The sequence below is a fragment of the Scophthalmus maximus genome, chromosome 22, assembly GCF_022379125.1.
Source record: "Scophthalmus maximus strain ysfricsl-2021 chromosome 22, ASM2237912v1, whole genome shotgun sequence".
In the NCBI taxonomy this organism is placed as follows: Eukaryota; Metazoa; Chordata; class Actinopteri; order Pleuronectiformes; family Scophthalmidae; genus Scophthalmus; species Scophthalmus maximus.
This window is the reverse complement of record NC_061536.1, coordinates 8641894-8650000: the sequence shown is the minus strand read 5'-3', so window position 1 is coordinate 8650000 and position 8107 is coordinate 8641894.

The window sequence follows — 8107 nt, the reverse complement described above, 5'->3', positions numbered from 1 at the left end:
GTTGATACTTTTTGTTTTAGTTTTGTTCACCTTTTATTAAGCAGTACAGTTTCCATACCCATGTGGCATGCAAGCGAGGCGTATATAGAGTTGCCTTGTGTGTGTAAAAAATATATTTTGACATTTTAAGAGGTGAACAAGGCCTCTGAAGTGGCACCGCTGGCCAAGGGCTGCATTTGAACATTAATTGTGCAGGTAAGAGGCGGCATGGTGACACGGGGAGATTGAAAGTGATGAAAAGAGGATGTCAACCTTCCCCCGCCGTTGTAATTTCAGACTCTCTCCACAGGCACCGAGAGAAACTTAGGAAAACACTCCTCTTTAGGCCTCATTAAGGAGTGCCGACCTTTCCCATGTGAATGTTAACACTCCGCGTCCGTGAGTTAATCAAGACTCGTGGTGCGTCATTGAGCTCAGTTTGTAATGCGATGGTTGTGGCCTCCATGTTTCTCTCTTCCTGGCTCCGGTCTCATTTTGAAGATGTCTGGGGACAATTACGTGCCTTTACAGTGGAGTTGACAGTTGAGAGGTGACAGGAAATCAAGTGGCCAGAGAGATGGGGAGCAGCAAGGAACTGAAGTCCACAGCTGGACTCGGACCTGAGACGCACGCTGCCGTTTGTCCCTTGGCTGCGGTTGTCACTTTCTTATTGCTTGTTTGGCAGTTTCTCACAAAAACGTTTTCCAAGGTTTTATAAACCGCTGATCAGGATTTAGTGGTGGAAAGTAAAGTACATTTATTCAAGTGCTGTATGTAAGTGCTCGTATCCTTATGTCATTGCACTTTCTTGTATTCGGCAGCTTTACTTACTAGTTGCTTGTACTTTAAATTCAAATATGAAGATTTTACTAAATGGATGATGTAAGAAACCTTTTAAAATACAAAGATAAAACTAGTGGCTTCAAACCTATTTGGCTTCTGACGTCTTGCCATCTCGTGTGAATGACAAAATGTCGGGGTTCATGTCTAAAAACAGCTCTAGATAAAATCAGTCAGGGGTACCAGACTAGTACTCTTCCTTCAGTAATTTGATTTCATTTTCCGGCTAATACTTGTTGGACTTTTATTTGTAATGGAGTATTTTGGATTGCTGTATTGGTAGTTTTACTTAACTAAAGGATCTGGATACTTCCTCCACCTCTGTCAGGATAAAAGAGACACGAGAGACAGAGGAAAAGGCCTCGTCTTCCATCCTCAAAGCTTTATGACATATTTATTTTTATGGGTTGAACTCCTATTATGTCGGAGACAGACTCTTCATCCACTCGTATGTGTGTGTGTGTGTGTGTGTGTGTGTGTGAGAAATATGAACAGAAGCACCTTGCTCCTCAGCCTGTGTGTTTGACCTTGTTGCTGCAGAGCCTGGGGGCGGGGGGTTGATGAGGTTGCCGGTCAAACCTCCTCCTGTTAACGAGCTGTCATCTGCAGACTGGAGTTCCCACACAACCGAGCAGACCTCGGGTTCATGTGCCGCTGACCTGCTACTCACGCTGACCCCTTATGATGTGTTTCTTCATAGAAATGTGTGTCAGCGCTCAGCAAGATTTGACCGTTAATGTTCTCCATCCCCCCAAATATTTAGGGGAACTATTTGCTATGACCTTTTTTTAAAAATTTGGTTATAATTTTTTTTTAATGTAAGTTCAGTGTCCGGCACACGGGCACACGCACACACGCACGCACGCACACACACACAAACACACACACACACACGGAGTTGTCCTTAGAGTCAAATGTTGACCTTCTTGACCTTCGTGGTCAAAGGTCTCCACCAATCAAGGGTCTAAATGTGAACAAAAGGGCAATGGACTCCCTTGACTGTTCATTACAGCTCTCTATCCTTCTGTGCTTATATGTGTGTGCGTGTGCGCGCGAGCGTGTGTGTGTGTGTGTGTGTGTGTGTGTCAGCAGGTTAAGAGCCTTTCCATTGGCACCACAGAGACAGAGTGAATAGACTCTAATGATTGATTTTATCCTTTCACCCCCCCCCCCCCCCCCCCCACTCTGTGTCTTTCTCTCAACGTCAAAGCTGAAATCAGAGTCAGAGTCATGAGGTGCAGGACATGATTCACACACACACACACACACACACACACACACACACACACACAGTCGACTCAGTCTGACCTCTAATGCCTCAGGTTGCAGAGATATGATGCAGGAAGTGCCTTCTAAAAATAAACATGTTGTTATATGATTCTGAATCTAAAAGAAGATTTACTTCTACATTTCCAGTTTCTGTCATTTTTCGTCATAAAACCTTCAATTTTGAGATCTCATTTTTTCTTTTCTTTTTTTAAATCATAGGACAGTGCAGGGTTTAATAACAACCTGAGATCAGCCACTCGATGAAGCATAGACTTTGGATCAGAACGGTAGAAATCCCACTCATTGTCAGTTGGTCTTTTCTCAGCCTCTTCCCACTCAGCGACTGCACATCAAGGGGCCAGTGTATACGTAAGCCGTTCCTCACTGTAGATTCTGTTCCACTGAGTTGTTCATTTCTTGCCTAGTAATGATCTTCGGCTTTTATTTTTCCAGGCCGGAGTCTATTAGTGCTCTATTTAAAATCCCAAAGGGGGCGGAGACCTCGGTGTGTGCAGCTATCAGCAGGGAGCACATCGGAGTCTCTGCAGGTCTGACGGTTGCTGATAAGAGCCACATGATTTACGCACACTCACATGCGGCGAGAGGGGCTGCTGGTGGTAGTCTATTGTTGGGGGAACAACAGACGTCTGGGTGAGCACTGATAATCAACCATCAAACCAGATTTTACAAAGCATTTTCTGGAAAAGCGTGAAAACACGGAGAAGCGCTGACATGCTCTACTGAACTGAACGCAACTCACGGCGGAATACAAACATCAAGTCCCACTGTAGAACGCACGTAACACGTTCGATCGTCATTATATTTTTGTCAGATGAATTGAAATAGGTTGGTAAAGTATAGGTTACTGTTGGTGCTTGTTTTCACTTTTGCTTTCTCAAATAGGATAAACTGATATGAAATGATTCTTTGGTCTTTCACTTGTTCCACCATCTGCCACAGAGAGAAACTATGAAGCTTTGTTTTCAGAGGAAGAACAGTGGCCTCTTTCTGTTTGGTCCCATTAAACAGCCGAGCAGATTTCACACAAAATTGAACCCAATTGATAAAAAAAACCCACAAAAAAGTCTTTGTAGAAACTGCTGTTAAAGCCTGTCAGTGTCTTAACTGAAATTATTATTATCATCCATTTGCACTCGTGTGGCCCCAGCCGGGACTTGTTTACTGTGGAGCTGCGTTGTCCTTCAGACAATGTCAGACAAGGATTAAAAATTTGATTTGCATTGAGCAAAGGGTCAGACTGGCTTTGCTGGAGTTGACTCACAATCCAGGTAACTAGTTTGCACTGACTAGGCTACATCCTCCCATTAACTGAGCTGACATAAGCTGACTAAAACACACGTCCACTGAGCTTCTTGTCAAAGTTGAATGAGGTCAGGCTAAGAAAGTGCAAAGAGAAGAAAAAAAGCCCTCAAAAGTGCTCAACCCTAAAACCATTAAAGCATGTCTTTCTCAAACTTCCTTGTCATTTATTCCTCATTTATTCTCTGATCCCCTCTTCTGTTGGCTCAACTCTTTCAGAGTCGGTCCATGGCTCTACTGGGTTGAGTTTTTCCTAATTTATCCTCTCCTCCTCCTCCTCCTCCTCCTCCTCCTCCTCCTACCCCTCCCCATCCCCCACTGCCACCCCGACAGTTCTGTCCTGGGCCCCTTGTGTCATGGAAATCCTTTGTTCCCCCTGCGTCTTGTAACACATGCACACACACACGAACACAGATGGAGTAAGTCAGTCCATTTAGGCAGTATCATCTATCTATCTAACAGGGACAGTCTTTTGTTGGAGCATTGTCTGACCAAACAGGAAAGAGAGCAGAGACATATCTGAATATGTGAGAGAATACATATTTATAAATGATATTGAGAATGACATTGAGCAGATATTATTTATAACAAACATATAAATGCAATTGATAAAAAATCTAGATCAAAGTTAATTAAAAAGTGTACAAACAGAAGCGAAAAGTTTGATATAATGGATAAAAAATGTGAACAACATATTGTTACCTACAATTGTGGATGGTGCAAAGAAGCCAAATGCAAATCATCCAAGGTCAGTTTGAACTCGAGGGACAGGGGACGTAAGCCTGTCATTAGTCCTGGTCTAATATGGTCCAGTGGACCAAACTAACATGGAAGTAATATATGAAAGGCAGCTTTCTAATAAGGGCCTAGAGATAAACAAATACATATGCAAATCACGCCTCTCAGAGAGCGAGAGAAGACCACCCAACCTCTTTGTACAGGATGCAATAATGAGTGTTAAAAGCATCACCAGAAATGAGCCTGAGTGCAGACTGGTAGACAGCATCAAGCACCACTCATTTTTTTCGAGTGGCAGCCGAAGCGTGTCCGTAAAAGATTTTTAAAAAGCAAATTGAATCTCAACAAAGGTTTTATTTCACTGCAATGGAAAAGTAGGATTTATTCCTAGTTTACATACCAAATGTGTTGCATTATTTTTGGTGGGTATCTTCTCATCAATCCTAATGCCAATGAATTTGTCTGCAGTGACTATTTAAATACTAGTGCCTCTTTTAGTGGTGATGATGAGGTCATCCAAATATTTATTTTTTTTGCCCTGAAGAAAAAAAACAACAAATCTTCGAAATCAGCGTAGCAGTGCAGAAGAGAGTCAGCACTGTACAGTGTCTGCACTATGATACAATATAGTATCATCAGCATAAAGATGAATATCCAGTGTAGCAGAACCAATGTCGTTTGTATGAAGAGTGAACTTCATAGGTCCCTGAAATGGGCCTTGTGGGACACCTTTGGCAGTTTCTATTACAACACACTGCTGTTGGTCGAGGAGATGACTGTGCCACCAATTACATGCGAGTTCATCAAAACCAATATCAAGAAAGCAGGACATGATCAGCTGCATCAACTGTGTTTGAAAGTTCAACAAAAAGTGCAGCATTATCCAAAGTTGAAATTATTATATTAAATCATTCAAAACAAGAGTGTGTGGCAGTGACAGTGCTATGCTTTTCTCTAAAAAACAGATCTGTGTGTACTTGTTGATAAATATCTTTCTTTAGTTTTGAAAAGAGAATTAATAATCATGTCTAGTACTCTTTTTTCACTTTTCATAGGCAAAGAAATTAAGATCTAATACCCCTATGAAAAGCGATAACAATAAAAAATAAAGATTAAAATGTTTTTTGAAAAGTTAAAGTTTAAAGTTAATAATGACATGAAAGCCTTTTATCCCTTATCATTAATTTGGTCTTTTATTTTGTTGAAAAACCTTCAGTGAGGTCCATGTGGTTTCTGGCGATTAAACATATAACTTCTTCCTTTCATCTTTGTTTCAAACTAAAGGAAACCAAGATATGATCCAGTTCTCCTCCACCAGAGTAGATACAGGATAACTCAATGGAATAACTGCGTGGCTCTGCAACTCTGTCACACTAGGATCAGCAGTATTGCAGCGAGGGAGAGAGAGAGGCTCACTCAAAGCGAGGAAACAAGTGAGAGAGAAGGATTGCCTTGTGCATGCGTACGTATATTTGTGCCAAACGTCCATATGATATTCTCCTATGATTCATTTACTGTCTTAGCTGACCAAGAAATTCCTGCGCAATAATCCACCCACTATTTCACATAGAAGAATCAAATTCTATGTACATAAACTGACATTGACGAAGACAGAATACAATATGGCATCTGCGTCATTTCACCGCGTGTGGATGAGTCACTTTTCAAGAACAATGCAGGCTGGAAAATGGTTTTGTGTACATCCTGTCCATAATCTCCTGTTTTTAAGTGGAAAAAAAACTGCAGATTTGACCACTTGATACAGCCAATAACCTTTGATATTTGATAATACTTGTTAATATGTCTGTGGATGAGCTGATTACACATTTGCTTTATTTTTTTGTTAAGAGTCTGTGTATCCATAGAGCTGCACATCTAAGGATCCAATCAGTTCATTATTCATTCAGCAGCAGGTGTTTGGAGCTTTTTAATACACTTGTACACAATTTATAATCCCTAAAATTTGAGTGCTGCTTGATTTTAAGCTTGTGCTGTAGGTACCACTGCCCAGTCTCACGCTACAGTGTATCATGCACACTTAGCAAGTTTTGTTATACAAACAACAGCATTCATAACTGTAATAGAAAACACCAGCCATCAAGTGAGGATTTCATCCATCCATCCATCCATCGTCTACCGCTTTATCCATTTAAGGGTCATGGGGGGGGCTTCAATCCCAGCTTACATTGGGCGAGAGGCGGGGTACACCCTGGACAGGTCGCCAGCCTATCGCAGGGCCACATACAGAGACGGACAACCATTCACTCTCACATTCACACCTACAGTCAATTTAGAGTCTTCAATGAACCTAACCCCATTCTGCATGTCTTTGGACCGTGGGAGGAAACCCACGCATACAAGGGGAGAACATGCAAACTCCACACAGAAAGGCCCTGGTTGGTTTGAGCCGGGACTCCAACCCAGAACCTTCTTGCTGTGAGGCGAAAGTGCTAACCCCTACACCACCGTGCAGCCCAAGTGAGGACTTATAGCTGATATTTTTGTTGATACTGCAAAGGAGACTGGAAAGGGTTACAGGGACGTACTAAATGAGAATGCAGCATGAGGCGCTGTTGATATGACCTGACCTGATTTGAGCATTTTGTCTGTGATCACAGTGCTCCATGGAGGGCTCAAAAAGGCATCTTTTTTTCTCTCTACAATGGGGGTATTGGTGTTAACTCTGTAGTTGTGTTACTTTTTTTTAATTATCTAGGTCATTTTGCTGGAATACAAATTATTTCTTTAGTGTCCAAACTGTGTCTTTTTTGTGTGCATAACTCCAAGAATGCCTTCAAGGAGAAACTTGAGTAAATCACTATTATTTCATCAATTCATCACCTCTCACCCTGTGTATGATAACAGGCTTCCCACCCCAACGTCACGCGTTGCCCATTCAGAACCGAAATAAAGATTCTTGCCTTCAAACATGGTTGGATGACCTTTTTTTTAGGAGGCATTTTAGCCTTTAATAATAGGACAGGACAGAGAAGTGTGACAGGGGCAGGGAGAGAGAGCGGGGAAGACATGCAGCAACGGGATGCAAGTCAGAACCGAATCGGCGGACTCATGGGTTGCCCGCTCGACCAGGTGAACTACCAGGCTTTGTGTTGTGTTTTGAAATTAGAAAACTCCCCAACCTCAGTTGAATCATAACAACCCTTCAGTCTCTGAAAAATCCATAGAAATAATGCCTAAACGGAGGAGTACGGAAATAACATTTTACAATTTTTCTAATTCACTGTTTGGACTAAACAAGACATGTAATAGCTATTTTTTTTACTGACACTATAAACATATCAAAACTTCACACACTAATTTGAGAGTGAAAAGAGTAATTAATCTAAAAAATCCGAGGAGGATAAAAACCCAAAACAGAACAAAGCCAGACGTGTGCCCAACACTGTTTCATTAGGGAATGCCTCGGCTGCAGACACACCATTGCTCGCACAAACACAACAACAGCTTAACAAGATAGCACAGGAGGTTTAACAAGCAGGTTACTTCCTTGCCTCTGGGGCTGATAAAAATGTTTGTTTCCATGGCAACGGAGCATTGTTATTTTACAATCCACTCTTAACTGTCACCCCTTCAACTTTTTCTCCGTCTCCCATTTCTCTGTTCTTTCCATTGCAGCATCCCTCCCTGTTTTTTTTTTATTTTTTATCCCTCAGTGTTTATCCTTTTATCTTGACCTGCATCTCTGTCTCCCCTTTTTTTCTTCCCCTCATCTCCATCCCCGTCCTCTTTCTCTCCTTTCCTGTTCCACCAGATTCCTCTCTCTCTATTCTATTCTCCCCCCCCCTACCCATCTCTTCTTCCTTCATTATAAAGCTAAGAGGATTTGGTGGTGGTGGATGTGTGTGTGTGTGTGTGTGTGTGTGTGTGTGTGTGTGCACTGTCCCTAGACCCAATTAACCCCCTGAATCTCTTCACTCTGCTGAGTTGTTTCACAAAATGA